At 43.9% G+C, this 16,623-nt stretch overlaps 1 protein-coding gene across 5 annotated transcripts in view; it reads left to right on the forward strand.

The window, feature by feature from the left end:
• GGPS1 (geranylgeranyl diphosphate synthase 1) overlaps positions 1 to 16,623 on the forward strand; it is a 113,840-nt gene that overhangs the window by 20,496 nt on the left and 76,721 nt on the right. For 2 of the 5 annotated variants that reach the window (XM_029593840.1, XM_029593843.1), the window contains exon 2: positions 9,841 to 9,994. The exons of the other annotated variants lie outside the window; for them this stretch is intronic. The gene's annotated coding sequence lies outside the window, so the exon portion shown is untranslated. The remainder of the gene's footprint in view (positions 1 to 9,840; positions 9,995 to 16,623) is intronic. 5 annotated transcript variants of the gene reach the window in all.

Raw genomic sequence — 16,623 nt, forward strand, 5'->3', positions numbered from 1 at the left:
TAGATATATCCCTTTACCACTTCTGAAAAATGTTTTTTTGAATGCCTTATATTAGATAATGATTATGTTTTAAACACATGCAATGTGTTTCCCGAAGTTGATTAGAGTCCTGTTATTAAAAAAGCACCATCGCATGAAGCAAAATAAGTCACAAATGTGGATAAAAAGATCCTACAACTTGGCTACAAAGTTCTCTCAACGAAAGAAGTCCTTGCAGTGAACACAATACTACAATCTTTATTGTGAGACCTCGTGAGGTGATTGAATTTATTCAATATTTAGTTAATTATATACAGATCTTAATTATGTAGGTCCAAGAGAAATGTTAGAATGAATCCATATAGCATATAACATTCACATCATTTAAAAAAAAACAACTTAAATTAAAAATTATCAATTCCATAATTTTAATTTTCTTAAGTTTTATATTATATTTTCTGTAGGTGAATTGATCAAGATGTTTTAAAGTTATTTTATACATCTAATCAGGTAAACTGAATTTTATATTATGAATGTAGCTTACTTTTTTATATTTTTATTTGATTTTTTAAATATTTTTTATCTTTTTATCTTATTTTTAATCTTACTTTTTAATTTTGAAAGTTGATCTCAAACATTTTTTCTATTTTTAGTGAACAATTCCAGAGTATACGTATTGCAATTGAGTACATACTGTAGATGTACTTCAATCCAAAGGGTAATATTGATGATCATTAATTTTTCTCTGTCCTTTCACTGTATTTGTCACCTCGTTTCCTCAGATAACATAGAACTTCTATATATATGTTGAAGTTGATATTGTAAAAGATTCCTTTACCTTCCTAACTTTTGTTGGGTTGTTTAAATTTATTTTATTATTTTTTAAAATTTATGCTTAATGTATTTTTTTATAGAGCCCCTGATGCGGCCATAGTTGGGCGTGTCAAATCTATCTATCTGAATAAATTCTTCTCCATGGCATCGGTCTTGCTTTTGTTTCTTCTCATCCTTAAGCATAGCATACAGAAATCTTAAGTTTGAGTGGTTCAGTTTCCACACCAATTGGGGGTGGTAGAGTCCATCCTTAAAAAGGCAATGAAGATAAAGACTTTGCTCAACTCTCCTCCAGGAAAGTACAGGCTGCTGGATAATTTCAGGAAAAGTGTTTCCAGGACATCATGCTTACAGCTGGTCCGTATTACTCATCACCAATTTTACATGGTCCAGTATATCCATGACTGTTTCTGGAAACTAAAGCTATTCGTTTATTAGGAATCTAGCGAACCATGCTCTCCCCAGCTCCTAAGAGATGTGGAGGAAGTTATTCAACGCTTGTTGCACTCCATTTGAGTCCTTTTGATTCTGTTGTACGGACATTGGCAACCTTGATAGGGGCACACCACATGGCTTGGCTTCATGCTAGCAGCATCTGGGAAAATGTGCATGAAAATCTTGCTGATCTCCCATGCCTCAGACTACCTTTTTGGTGAAAAACTGTGGGAAACAGTTTTTCCTGCAGATAAGCAGGCTGAATTAGCCATGCTGTGTCTGGAGGATGTTTTCCAGGACGGCAGAGGCAGAGCTTCACTAGCTGCCAGCTTTGCTCTGTGTGAGGTGTGCTTTCCCACGTGGCACCATCTTCCTCGCTGCACATGGAGCTCTTCACTCCTGCCTAGTTTCTTTTTTCCGCGAACGTCTGATTTGTGTCCCGATCATACCTCCCAGGCCACCGGGATTTAAATTTTGCCAGTGTGGCAAAATTGTTTGCTCAGATGGGCACAATTACGGTTATTTGGACCTCTGGCTGGAGCACATGTCCAACTGCTGGGACTGCGGCCACATGTTGCCCCCCCCCCCGGGACCAGCGGTAGCGCACCGCCAAAATAGCAAGACTCAGATGCTAACTCTGGCTTGTATGCCCCTGTCTGCCCACTCCTCCCCGGGGCCCAGACTGGACCAACATGAACTGTCTAAAAGAGCCTCTTCTATGGGACCCCCGGCGCAGCCTCGAGGCTCAGGGAGCAAGAAGCCGGACCCCCGGTGCCAACTGGCGCAAGACAAGACATGCACTCGGCTGAGATGTCGCCTGGAACCAAGTGAAAATGACTCGTCATGCATGCGTCGGAGCCAAAGCATAAGAAGGGATTGGCACTTGTCACACTGCAGCAAACCAAAGCACAAGGACATCTAGACTCAATGCCACATGTTGGCAGGCCCATCGACGCAGGTATGACACAGCTCCATGCAGGACTCCCTGTCCTGCTATAGGGATGGTTCCTCCAAGGAGTTGGCCCTTCGCCAAAACCTCAAGGGGGCATCCTCTCAAAATTAGATTTTTTTTTTTTCTGATGAGCATGTTTCCATCACAAGCGCCAGCTTTTCTCGATCCTCCGGTCCAGTCGTCTCCGACCTGTCATTGGTGTCCAAGCATAGAAGGGCGACTCCGTGCCTTCAGGAGCATCTCCAGAAGTAACACAAGCTGTCCCATTTGGCAGAGCGTATGTCAGTCTGGCCTTGAGGACCTGACTCTGATGTTCTCCTGGTGGCCGTACCATCCAGATGCCCCTGGAGGGAGGACAGGGGACACTGGCATGCCAATCAATGTCCCAGATCTCAAGCATCCTAAGTTCCTCTCCTCTGGAGAATCAGTGCAAGGCTGCACCTCATCCGCTTCCAAAGGAGGCCTCTTCCCCCCCCCCCCCCCCGAGGGGACTCTCCAGGTGGAGATGTCAGCCCAGACTGTCAATCCAGCAGTCTAGTCCGGGCTCTATCTCCTTCTAGACTTAGAGATGACTTGGTGGTAAGAAAATTTCCTCAGTATAGTTCTGTCAGAAGCAGCAGAACCATTCTTACTTTCCTTAACGTGCCGCCTTATAATTTATTTATTTAGCATTCTGCAAAGCAGGTTGTCTAAGGACAGCTTTTATTCTAAAGAATCCTGCGATGGCTACTAAAAGAATCGTGAGTGAAAAATTTGAAGAAAGACAAAATGGTGCCAGAACCTAATACTGCAATGGAGGAGATGTTTGTGCAAAGTTTCAATCTTGCAAAAGCTGGTTTAGCAGCTGTGAATGATAAATTACAGAAGCTTCAATTGTCATTGGATGAATGTAACGAAAAAAATGGAAACACACACCGCTAATATTGCAGTGGAACAGAGAATGACACAAGATTGCGTGGAGGTTCTAAATGTAAGTGTACTCAAACTACAGAGAAAAAATCAACAATTGAAAGAAAATATAGAGGACGCCGAAAACCGTAGTGGAAGGAACAATATTGGACTTTCTGAGTGTCAAGAGAACTAAGGCATTCTTGTCAGCAGCAGCTGCTGGAGGCTCTTAGAATATTTGAGAATGGTGAAACTTAGAATTGAGAGAGCACACTGGCTGATGACTTTGCAAGATGATTAGCAAACACTTGTCTGTTTGCAAAGTACTTAACCTTATCCACAAACAGACCGATACAGAACCTAATAGGGCCATCAACATGCGATTCAGAAAGCAAAATGTGCAGCCAAGCTGCACATTTTGCTTTCAGAAATTAGTGCCTACCCAAAGGTAGGCGCTAATTTCTCCAGGCACCGGGAAAGTGCACAGAAAAGCAGTAAAAACTGCCTTTCTGTGCACGCTCCGACTTAATGTCATGGTGAGATTAAGTCGGGAGGTCCCGAATGTTTAAAAAAAGTAAAAAAAAAAAAAAAAAAAAAATTTAAATGGGCCCGCGGCTGGCAGGTCGAAAACCGGACGTTCAATTAAGCTACTTTCAGCTTACCAGAACAAAATGGAGTTTGTTTTTCATAATTTTATTACTCTTGCCTGACTTCTCGGCCAAAATGTTGGGTAGCTGTAGAGAGATGACTCCATATTGCATACTGTTAAAGGTATTATGTTCTCTCTACAACTTTCCCATTGCTTTTGATAGTAAAGTGAAAAAAATGTTTGGAGACTCTAACAAATATGGGTAACTAGGACTTTTGTTGTAGAAGTTCTAGCTAATGTAAAGTTCATATATGTAGAGGTGAAAGGTAATGTTCAAAATAAGTCTGGTGGCTAAAACATTTTTTGTCATTTATAGAAGCTTTTGTGGCTTCAATTCCTTATTCACTTTTGCGATTTGTTTTGAAAGATATGAACAAGCCTATTTTTTTTTTCCTCCTAGGGCAAGCAGGATGGTAGCCCTCAGGCAAGGGTGATGTCATCAGATGGACCCTGGCATGGAAAACATATCAAGGTTTCTAGAAACTAACTGGCATACTGAGCATGCCAATCATGCCACTATCTACATGTCCATGCGGGGTCCCTCTTCAGTCTCTTTTCTACAGAGCTGAGGTCTCGTGATTGTGAAGCTTGTGCTTTTTTCTTTTGGAAAACTACATTCCATGGTTGTGTTTTCGACTTTTCCTGCGCCAGATCCCTCTCCTTCTCCCTGGCATTAGTCTTGCAGTAAGTTCTTCGTTTGGTGCGGTCAGTACACAGTTGCAGAGCCCTACCAAGTGTCTGGCCGTGGTGGTTATGCACCTCCGCAGGCTGGGAGTGCAGATGTTTCCATACCTGGACGATTGGCTGGTCAAGAGTGCTCCATAGGCGGGAGCAGTATGATCTCTGCGTTTGATCATTCGAGTGTTGGACTCCCTGGGGTTTATCATCAACTACCCAAAGTCACATCTCGATCAACTATTTCTGTTGGGCTTCATTGGCACCCTATTGGACACAGCTTGGGTCAGAGCTATTCTTTCCCGCGATCGGGAGCTCATGCTGGTGTCCATGGCGGGAATAGTCCAATGAAGCTGGCAGATTTCAGCTTGCCACATGTTGCGACTCCTGGGACACATGGCAGCCACCATCCATGTTGCATCCTTCACTCGCTTACATATGCACAGAGCTCAATGGACCTTGTGGTCCCAGTGGCAGCAGGCCACCCAGGACCTCCATGTGTGCATCCACATTATTCTGCCTCTCTGGGACTCCTTGTTTTGGTGAGGGAGTCTTTCCAGTTTGGAGCAGGACCTACCCTTTCAAAATCCCCCTGCCCAAATTGTACTCACCTCGGATGCATCTAACCTGAGGTGGGGTGCTCATGTGGAAGGGCTCTGCACCCAGGGTCTACTCAGGAAGCTATGTCAAATCAAATTCCTGGATCTCTGTGCGATCAGGTATGCCCTTTGGGCTTTTAGAGATTGGCTAGTCAAGGCGGTCCTGATCCACACCGACAACCAGGTGGCGATGTGGTACATCAACAAGCAGGGAGTTAAAAGGTCATTCCTCCTGTGCCAGGAGGCAGTGCAGATTCGGTCATGGGCTCTGTCGCAGGGTATGGTGCTCTGAGCCATGAATCTGGCCAGGATGGAGAATGTAGTGGCAGACGAGCTGAGTCACACCTTCTGACCCAACGAGTGGTCCCTAAACCAGGCAGTGGCATATTGGATCTTCTGTCTCTGGGGAGCTCTGGATGTGCATCTGTTTGCATCCCCTGCAACAGGAAGGTGGATCAGTTCTGCTCCCTGTACAGGGCAGACAGCAAACCAGCCTCGGATGCATTTGCCCACCACTGGGGCAAGGGCCTTCTATACGTGTATCTTCCTATTCCTCTGACGCTTTCCCGAAGCTTCGACAGGATTGGGGGGGGGGGGGGCGGAATTCTTATAACCCCTCACTGGCAGAGACAGATCTGGTTCCCGCTCCTCTGGAGACTTCCCCAGAGCTCATCACACCAGGATTGGGGCAGGCTGCACCACCCCAACCTCCAGGCCTGGTCCCTGACAACCTGGATGTTGAGTGGTTAATTCTGCAGCCCCTTTACCTATCTGATGAGGTGTCTTGAGTCCTGGTAGCTTCCAGGAAGTCTTATGGCCTGAAATGGAGGAGGTTTTACATGTCGTGTGAGTGCTACGGCCTGGATCTGTTCTCTTCCTGTTCCGCATGGAAACTGATTACCTCCTGCCCTTCTCAGATGCTGGTTTAAACATGAACTCCGTTAAGGTACACTTGAGTGCTATTAGTGCCTATCCACCAGGGTGTGGATGGTTCACCCATCTCTTTGCAGCCCCTGGTGATATGCAGCATGCAGGGTCTGCTTCAGTTGAAGTTCCCCCTGTGGCCTCCTGCTGTGTCTTGGGACCTCAGTGTGGTGTTGGCTCAGCTTGACCTCAGGTACCTGACCTGGAAGATCATGTTCTTGGTGACAGTCACTCAGCACGCGACAGCAAGCTTCAGGCCTTGGTGGCATATCCACCCTATACAAACTTCTTTCATGATAGGGTGGTTCTGCGTGCATACCCTAAGTTACTGCTTAAGGTGGTGAAGGATTTCCATCTTAACCATCAATCATCCAGCCCACCTTTTTTTCCCAAGCCTCATTCGCACTGGAGCGAGCAGGCTCTGTACAGTTTGGATTGCAAGAGAGACTTAGACTTCTACCTGGAGCAGACAGCAGGCCATAGGCTGTCCATGCAACTCTTCATCTCTTTTGACAAGAAGAGCTTGGAAGTTGCTGTTACTAAGCAGACACTGTCCAACTGGTTGGTGGATTGCATATCCTTCAGCTACACTCAGGCGGGACTGCAGCTTGGGGTCCATGTCAAGGATAATTCTGTCAGAGCCATGGCAACTTTGGCCCACTTGCGAGTGGTCCCTGTGGACGAGATCTGCAAGGCTGCAATGTGGAGTTCTCTCCATACTTTCACCTCTCATTACTGTCCGGACAGGGATGGCTGATGCGATAGTTTTGGCCAGTCCGTCCTTTGGAATCTTTCAGCTGTAGAATCCAACTAGTCCTGCCTAGGGACCATTGTTCGGGTTCAGGCAATTTCCCTCTGTTACCAACAGCACCACTGTTGTGCCCGTTGTCACCTAGTTAGGTGTCTGGTCTTGTTCGGGAGTAGCCTGTGACTAGGGATTGACCCACGAGTGAGGACTACCATCCTGCTTGTCCTAGGAAAGAGTTGCTTTCCTTTAAAAGGTGTTCTCCTCCTAGGATAGCAGGATGTTAGTCCTCATGAAACCCACCTGCCACCCCACAGAGTTGGGGTGGCAGGTGGGTTTTATTTTTTTATTATGTTTTTTATTTTTTCATAATTCTGTGTCACGAGAATGAAGAGGGACCCCGTGAGGATGCGTGGCTAGTAGAATGCTGGGCATGCTCAGTGTGGCAGTCAGAGTTTCTAGTTTGACATAAGTTTTCCATGCCAGGCTCCATCCAATGTCACCTATGTGTGAGGGCTAACTTCCTACTGTCCTAGGACAACATCTGTTACAGGTAAGCAACTCTGTTTTCTTGATGGTATTAAGGTGGTGCAATTTTGAGTCAGCATAATTTATTACTACTAGACTGATTTTTCTAACACTGTTTTGAGATGGATAATATGCTAAGTGATAAGAATTGTGACTTGAAACTTTAAAAGGTGTCTGTGGTATAGAAAGAAAATCATGAAATGGTAAATTGTATTATCCTCCTTGTTGCAGTACAAACTGCCATTAAACAATTCTGATATATTTGTATTGTGGGAAATATAAGATTACCAGGAGAATTATGATTGAATAAACATATTTAATTACACTTGAATAGTGCTGAAAATGCTGTTTTGACCCAAAAGTTCCTAATCCAAATGAAGGAAAGCCCAGCTATCTGTAAAATTTGATTTATTGGGCAATTACAATTATCCAGTGTGGAAGGCAGGATTCTTAGCTTGTGGGGGGGTTGTGAATTTTTATTTGAGACAAATCTTGTATACGTCCACTGACTGTTTTTTCCTTCTGAACCATGGGAGAAGGAAGAGAAGAAGCATAGATTGGTTCTGAGGGACACTGGTTATGTTGGATTTGTGTTCCCCTTTTTTTAGGGAGAAAGGGATGAATGAGTAGGTTTGTAAGAGTGGAGTGCTTATAGATAATGGGGATGTGTGATGTGCATGACAATGAAAATCTTGTCTTTGAAATCCTGGTTTGTTTGTTGTTGTATTATGGTTAACATGACAACACATACTTTGAATATTGATCGGTTGCGTTATCCAATAAAAAGATGCTTGTAACATTGAGAAAATAGAAAACTACTATAGCTTTTATTCAGAAAACCAATTAGATAATCAAGAGCACCAGAAACTAAAACATGAGTGGGTGTGATAGTGTACGCTTTCTCTTTTACGGGGAAACAAAAAGGAGTAGCAATCTTGATGATTTGTCTCCTTTTGAAATGGAAAGGCAATTTTAAAGACTGAGAGGTTCATGATTTGTTCTAGGCTCACTATAAGGTCAAAAAATAACATTGTGAAATCTTTATGCACCCAAACAATATTCTTATTTTTTTTTTTGTTAGCAAAACTTTTGCAGTGAGATACATTAATGCCATCACTAAGATATTTAACAGATAACCCACAAATTGATTGAACATCAGCATGTTATTTTGTAGAGATCTTAAGGTTTTGGATACATGGTATTGTTTTAGATGAGAAACATTTTATTCTCCTGTCCTTAATGTATACACTAATGTATATTCTGAGATATGTGAAATGACATTCCCTTTTTGAATCATGAAGTGATAAAAGTCCAGATTGAACTATTTAAAAAAAATGAGCAAGGGGAAACAAGTTTAGAAAATGATCCTAAAATGTAATCATTAATTTGGCACAGTATTGAACGGATTTTGGGGAGAGAGCTGGATTGGTCTTACCGGTTAGTTTATTGGGGGATTTGTCTTTATTAGCTTCTAGGTCTAAAGGGAAAAAGACACTTATCAGTACTACCTTATTGGCTAAGAAAACCACTTTCTAGTACAAGTTAGATAAAGAACCTCCTGAGAAGCATTTGCAGCAACTGATGAAGTAGATGGCATCTTGAGATTTTGAGATGGTTTTGGAACCAAAAAATGCATTTAAGGAATATATACGGTTATGAGACATGTTCCCCCCATAAGAAACTGAATTGTTCAGTGTTAGAGCCGAGTGAGTATGGTGTGGAAAATGCTTGTTTGGTAGGTTTGCAGGGGGAAACAAAAGAAAATTGAAGGCTGTGTTAATTGAAGTGGTGATCCCCTCGCAATGAATTCAGAGCTTAATTGTGCTTTGAGTGAAAAATCATTAGTTAATTCAGATTTGGATATTAAAGTAACAAGGAACTTCAGAGTTTTTAAAATATAAATTACATCAGTGGGGTAGTAAAGCATGTTTGCTTACTGTAAATGGGGTCCTCCGTAGATAGCAAGATAAATTAGTCATGACATGGGTGACATCATCTGGCACCGAACAGTCACTTCTCGCTTTGCTCACAGAGCTTTTACTCTACTGAGCATTTACAAGAGTTCTCATGAACCCCTCACTTGATTGTAGAACTTAGCTTTAACTAAGTAATTGATTTTCCAGGGAAGCAGGTGAGTATTAAGCATGGCTAATTCATCCTGCAGTCTATGGAGAACCTAATTTACGGTAATAAAATGTGCTTTTTAATGTCAACAAGCAGGGCTCAATTAGTCATGACATATGGGGAGTCCCAAGCTGAAACTTACAATGGAGCACTTACTTAAAGGCAGCTTGGACCCCTACTCACCCACATGTAGAGAATGGACTATTGGGTGAACAGGCTATGCAAAACTGCTTGCCCAGATAGTATTAAAATGTGAAGGAGTAAACTGATGACACATTTGCAGCTTTGCAAATGTCTTCAATAGGGAAAGCTCGCAAATGAGCCACTGAGGTAGTCATGGATCTCACTTGATGAGCCTTGACAGTTTAGTTATCTGGAGGCTAGTTATCACAAAGAAATGTGCTATACAGTCTGCTAGGCAGTTGGAAAACGTGCTTGGCAACCTCTGTTCCTAGTCTAAGATCGTAAAATTTAGTTGAGAAGCCTGATGTGGTTGCTTTTTCTTTAGGGAAAAAAAAACTAAAGCCCTTTTACAGTTTAGTGAATGAAGGGCCTCGAAGAACATGGATAAGTGTCGTGATTCTGATGAAAAACCAAAACCATGTTTAGTAGAAACTTGGAAGTGAGGAGCAGCACTCTGATGTGGGAAAACTGCACATACGGTGAGTAAAGAACCAATGAGTGAAGCTCACTGACTTATAGCCTTTGTAATCTCAATTTAGAACACTGCTTTGCAGGTGAGGAACTTTAAGGAAGCCATGGCAACTTCATGAGTTTTCACCAATACCTCATTGAGATCCGATGGGGTTTGACAATCAGAGGTCTCGAAAGCCATAATCCTTCCATGAACTTTCACACTAAATAAATGTATGGAGAGCAGTTTGCCATTCACTTGAACATGGTAAACTGCACTAGCACTGAGATGTGCTTTGACTGATGGACTGAGATAGGAGGGGGGGAGAAAATAAGTACTGAAGTAACTTCTTTGGCTCGCAAGCAAATGGGTCTAAGGAAGTTTGACACAAATATGAAACTTTTTTCCAATTATTTATTTATTTATTTATTTTATTTGTGATTTTTCTATACCGGCATTCACGGAGTTTGTATCATGTCGGTTTACATAAAACAAGGGGTGAGCAATACAAAACTATAACTTGAATGTATACATTACAACTTATAATAAATTATAACAAATTATAACAAGTGCTCAGAAGAAGTAGTTACAATAAAACAGGGATGATTCTAACTGGGAGTAAAAGAAGAGGAAGATAGAAGTTTAACAAGAGGTAGAACTTTGCGGAGGTTGTTAATGACTATATTAGTTTAACGGAAGATGATCAGTCTTGTTGTATTTAGTGTAGGAGAATCAGTAAGGGTCCGGAAAGGCTTTCTTGAACAGCCATGTTTTAAGTCTTTTTCTGAAGGTTGGTAGACATGGTTCCTGTCGTAATTCTAAGGGGATTGAGTTCCATAGTGGTGGGCCTGCTGTAGAGAAGGCCTGGTCTCTCAATGTTATATGTTGGGTGGTATTGGCGTGTGGTACCTGTAGATATTCTCTGTATGTTTCTCTGATGGGTCTGTTGGAGGAGTGTTTTTTGAGTTCTATTTGTAGATGGAGTGGAGCCAGTCCATGAATACTTTTGTAGATTGTAGTGAGAGATTTATGGATTATTCTGTAGTGGATTGGCAACCAGTGCAGGTCTTTAAGGACTGGCGTAATGTGATCTCTTCGTCTCTTGTTTGTTAGGATTCTTGCTGCAGTGTTCTGAATCATTTGGAGCGGTTTAGTATGGGATGATGGGAGGCCTAGTAAGATAGTGTTGCAGTAATCTATTTTAGCAAAGATTATTGCTTGGAGCACTGTTCTATAATCATGGAAATGAAATAGGGGTTTTATTCTTTTCAATACGTGTAGTTTGTGGAAGCAGTCCTTAGTTTGATTAATGAATGATTTTAGATTTAGCCGGTTGTCTAGAGAAACTCCTAGATCTCTTACTTTTGTGATTTGCAAATTGGCTGGCGGGTTTGTAGTGATTTTGCAATTGTCTGGAGAGATTAGTAGGAATTCACTTTTTGATTGGTTCAGAATTAAATTTAAGCTGGATAGGAGGTCATTAATTTCTTGAAAACAGTTTTCCCAAAGTTGTAGGGTTTTAGTTATGGAATCTTTGAGGGGGATCACAATCTGGACGTCGTCTGCAAATATAAAGTGTTTTAGGTTCAATTTATTTAGCAGTTGGCAGAGCGGGAGAAGGTATAAGTTGAAGAGTGTTGGTGAGAGAGAAGAACCCTGAGGAACTCCTTGTGAAGATGGGTATCTAAGGGATTCTTTGTTGAGGATTCTAACTTTGAAACCTCTGTTCTCTAAGAAAGTTTTGAACCATGTTAGTGCTGATCCTGCAATACCGATGTTCGCCAGTTTAATTAAAACTGTAAGCCCTTGTTGAAGGCTTTCTGGCAGAGATTACTATATCCTCAACTTCCGTGGATATTGACAGCTTTGAGATTAGTGAGCACTCAACATCTATGCCATTAAGTTGAGACAGGAAAGGTTGAGAACACAGATATGACCCTCCTGAGTTAGCAAAGTTGGATTGGATCCCAGAAAGATCAGCTGTATGAGAGAACAAACCACACCTGTCTGGGCATTGCTGAAGCAATGAAGATCAAATATACCTAATCCTTGAGCACTTTCTGCATTGTTCTGGTTTTCAAAAGACCCCAGAGAAGGGACTGTCGCTAGTTAACAAGAAACTGGAAGGGAGTGTAATGGATGAAACTCAGTTTATGGAAGAGAATGTATGGGAAGGCTAGGAAAACTGAAAATGGACAAAGCCATGGGGTCTGGTGATGTTCATCCCAGGATACTGAGGGAGCTCAGATGTGCTGCGGCTCCGCTGTATGACCTGTTCAGTAGATCCCTGGAAACAGAAGTGGTGCCGAGTGGTTGGGGAAGAGAGTCGGTGGTCCCTCTTCACAAGAGTGGGAGCAGAGAGGAGGCTGGAAACTACAGGCCGGTTAGCCTCACCTTGGTGGTGGGAAAAGTATTGGAGTTACTGCTGAAGGAAAGAATAGTGAACTATCTACAAGCAGCAGAATTGCTGGACCAGAGGCAGCATAGTTTCACCAAGGGAAGGTCCTGTCAGATGAACCAGATCGACGTTTTTGATTGGGTGACTAAGGAATTGGATCGAAGAAGAGCACTCGATGTCATCTACTTGGATTTTAGCAAAGCTTTTGATACGGTCCCGCACAGGAGCCTTGTGAATAAAATAAGAAGCTTGGGTGTGAGTGCCAAGGTGGTGGCCTGGATAGCAAACTGATTGAAGGACAGAAGACAATGTGTTATGGTAAATGGAACTTACTCTGAAGAGAGAGCGGTGATGAATGGAGTGCTGCAAGGGTCGGTGTTGGGACCAGTCCTGTTCAATATCTTTGAGAGACATCGCGGACGGGATAGAAGGTAAGGTTTGTCTATTTGCGGGTGATACTAAGATCTGCAACAGAGTGGACACGCCGGAAGGAGTGGAGAGAATGAGACTGGATTTAAGGAAGCTGGAAGACTGGTCGAAGCTATGGCAGCTGAGATCCAATGCCAAGAAGTGCAGCGTCATGCATATGGGGTATGGAAATCCGAAAGAAATGTATTAGATGGAGGGGTGAAGGGCTGATGTGCACGGAGCAGGAGAGAGTCCTTGGGGTGATTGTTTCGCCGACTTCAGATAGTTAGACACTATGTGACAAGGCGATAGCTAAAGCCAGAAGAATGCTGGGCTGCATGGAGAGCAATATCGAGTAAGAAAAGGGAAGTGATTATCCCCTTGTTACAGGTCCTTGGTGAGGCCTCACCTGGAGTACTGTGCTCAGTTCTGGAGACCATATCTCCGAAGGGACAGAGATAGGATGGAGGTGGTCCAAAGGGTGACCAAAAAGGTGGATGGTCTTCATCGAATGACTTATGAGGAGAGATTGAAGAATCTAAATATGTATACCCTGGAGGAAAGGAGGAGCAGAGGTGATATGATACAGACTTTCAGATAATTGAAAGGTTTTAATGATCCAAAGTCAACGACAAACCTTTTCCATTGGAAAAAAATCAGTAGAACCAGGGGTCACAATTTAAAACTCCAGGGAGAAAGACTCAGAACCAATGACAGGAAGTATTTTTTTTCACGGAGAGGGTGGTGGATGCCTGGACTGCCCATCTGGAGGAAGTGGTGAAGACCAAAACTGTGAAGGATTTCAAAGGGGCGTGGGATAAACACTGTGGATCCATAAAGTCTAGAGGATGTGAATGAAGAGAAGAGGCATGGGGGTGGCTTGCAGGAATGACAATTACTACCTGGTGATTAATAACCTTATTCAATAAACATACACATGGTTAATGCGAATCCAACATGGCTCTATGCTTCAATGGCAAGAGGAAATGTGGAAAAAAGGATTTGCATTCACAAAAAAGCGGGAGTAGCTTGCTTGTTACGGCGGTTATTACCCTGAATCAATTAAGCCTGATACTTCACTTGTAATACATATCCAGCGCAGCTTACTGCTTCAAAGGCAGGGGGAATGAAGAAAAGAGGATTTATATTCAAACAACCAACAAGGACTGAATTGCACAGGCTGGGTAAACAAGCGTGGGAGTAACAATTTGTAGACGCTCCAAAAGAAATAATGGGAATACCGGTACATGAAGTTCTTTTGGACCTCATGCACTGCCTGTGGGAACATCCAGGTATGGTACCCCCAGTCAATAAAATGACAGATGCTACCTACCTGGTTCAACAAGCCCCAGGCTTTCAAAAGAGTCAGCTGCCCCACCACTCTGTAGTTATGGAATCAGCTCAGAAAAAGGCTAAACAGTCACATCTACATTCTTCTGCCCCTCCTGGTAAGGAACAGAAAGCATTGGATGCGTTGGGACGAAGGATTTTCCAAGGGTCCATGTTGATATTGCGAACTGCAGCATATCAACGATACATGATCCAATATAGAAATCTCTGGAAACAAGTCTAAGAGATTGTGGAGACTCTACCACAGCAACAACAAGAAGCCTTGTCCTCCATCCTACAAAAAGAAATGGAAGCAGGTAAACATGAAGTCAGAGCTGCTAATGATTCTTTTAAAACAGCATCCAGAGTCTTGGCAGCGGGCATCAGTGCTAGACGCTGGGCCTGGCTTAAGGCCTCAGACCTACACCCAGAAGTGCAGGGCAAACTGGCAGATCTACCCTGTACCGGAGACACCCTGTTCGGGGGATAAGATCCAGGATGCAGTGGCTCAGTTAAAGGACCATCATGATACCCCGCGCCAGTTGTCAAGTATCTCCCCAGATGTTCCCTCTGTAGCCCGCAGGGCCACATGTAGAGAACCCAAGAAACAATTCTACAGGCCACGCAGATATTACCCTCCTGCATCCCGTGCACAACCGGCTCGGGCACCTCAGAGGGGACATGCACGCCAAACTAGAACATCTAGATCACAGCCAGCTCCACAAGCTGGCCCTGCGTCTGGATTTTGACTCTTTCCCAGAGAGCAGCAGCCATATTCCAGTGGGGGGGCCACTTGTACCACTTTGCAACAAATTGGCATCCAATCACCACAGAACAGTGGGTACTGTCCATCGTAACCCATGGTTACTGTCTAAAGTTTTCAAAAATACCTCTGGACTTCCCACACAATCCATCCTGGAATTGGGACGACCACACAGGAAAACTTGAGTCAGAGCTCTCAACTCTTCCGTTGATCAGAGCTGTGGAACCGGTTCCACCGAATCAGCAGGGAAAAGGTTCTACTCCAGATACTTCCTTATTCCAGAAAAGTCCCTACAGCCTCCAGCCTATTCTGGACCTCCGTGCCTTGAATACATTTCTTCGCAAGAAACAGTTCAGGATGGTATCCCTGGGCACCATTTTCCTCTACTTCAACAAGGGGATTGGCTCTGCTCTCTGGACCTTCAAGACACATACACCCATATTGTGATCTCCCCTTCTCATCGCAAATATCTGTGATTTGTGGTGGGCCGCAGTCACTATCAATACAAGGAACTACCATTCGGCCTAGCCTCTGCACCTCAAGTCTTTACGAAGTGCCTGGCAGTCGTGACTGCGCAGTTACACACTAGAGGCATATACATTTTTCCATACCTGGACGACTGGCTCATAAAAAGCCAGACAAAACGAGGAGCCCTAGACTCTCTCTCTGTCTCACCATAAGGCTTCTAAACTCATTGGGATTTCTAATAAATTACCCCAAATCCCAATTGTCATAGTCTCATCTTCTCTCCTTTATAGGAGCAGACCTAGACATGACACTGTCCAGAGCATTTTTACCCATCGACCATGCGATTAGGCTGTCCAACCTTGCCAGCTTTATCCGCCTTCAAAAGAGCCTCAGCTGGCCAGCTACTCAGGTTGCTCGGCCACATGGCATCAACTGTCCATGTCACCCCTATGGCACATCTTGCCATGAGAGTGACCCAATGGACTCTGAAATCCCAGTGGCGACAAGCTACTCAGCCGCTGTCATGCATGGTACACATAATTAGCCAACTTAGTTTGACCCTTGCCTGGTGAACACACAAAGCCAACTTACAAGTGGGTCTTCCTTTCCAGCAACCGACTCCTCAGGTGACCTTAACTACGGACGCCTCCAACCTAGGATGGGGAGCCCACGTCCAAGGCCTTCAAACTCAAGGGACTTGGACAAAAGCCGAAGCGACCCATCAAATCAACTTTCTGGAACTTCGAGCGATGCGATACGCCCTTTATGCATCTCCATCAAAGTTGACCTGATTCAAACAGACAACCAAGTTGCAATGTGGTACCTGAACAAACAGGGGGGCATGGGCTCTTATCTGCTTTGCCAGGAGGTGGCACAGATTTGGGCCTAGGCCCTGTCACATTCCATTCTTCTGTGAGCCACATATCTAGCGGGCACACAGAATGCACTGGCGGACTACCTCAGCCGACGTTTCCAGCTCCACGAATGGTCTCTGGATCCCTCTGTTGCGAGCAGAATCTTCCACCGGTGGGGTCATCTGACCATTGACCTCTTTGCGTCCATTCAGAACCACAAAGTGGAAAGCTTCTGCTCCCTGCACAGGGACCGGCATGCACCAGCCAGGGATGCCTTCGCCTGTCCCTGGAACCAAAGGCCTGCTTTATGCTTATCCTTCGATTCCGCTAATAAGCAAGATTCTCTCCTGAAACTACAACAGGACCGGGGCTTAATGATTGTCATAGCCCCGTACTGGCCGCGCCAAACTTGTTTCCCATACTTCGCGACCTTTCTG

The sequence above is a fragment of the Rhinatrema bivittatum genome, chromosome 3 (genome assembly GCF_901001135.1).
Source record: "Rhinatrema bivittatum chromosome 3, aRhiBiv1.1, whole genome shotgun sequence".
Lineage (NCBI taxonomy): Eukaryota > Metazoa > Chordata > Amphibia > Gymnophiona > Rhinatrematidae > Rhinatrema > Rhinatrema bivittatum.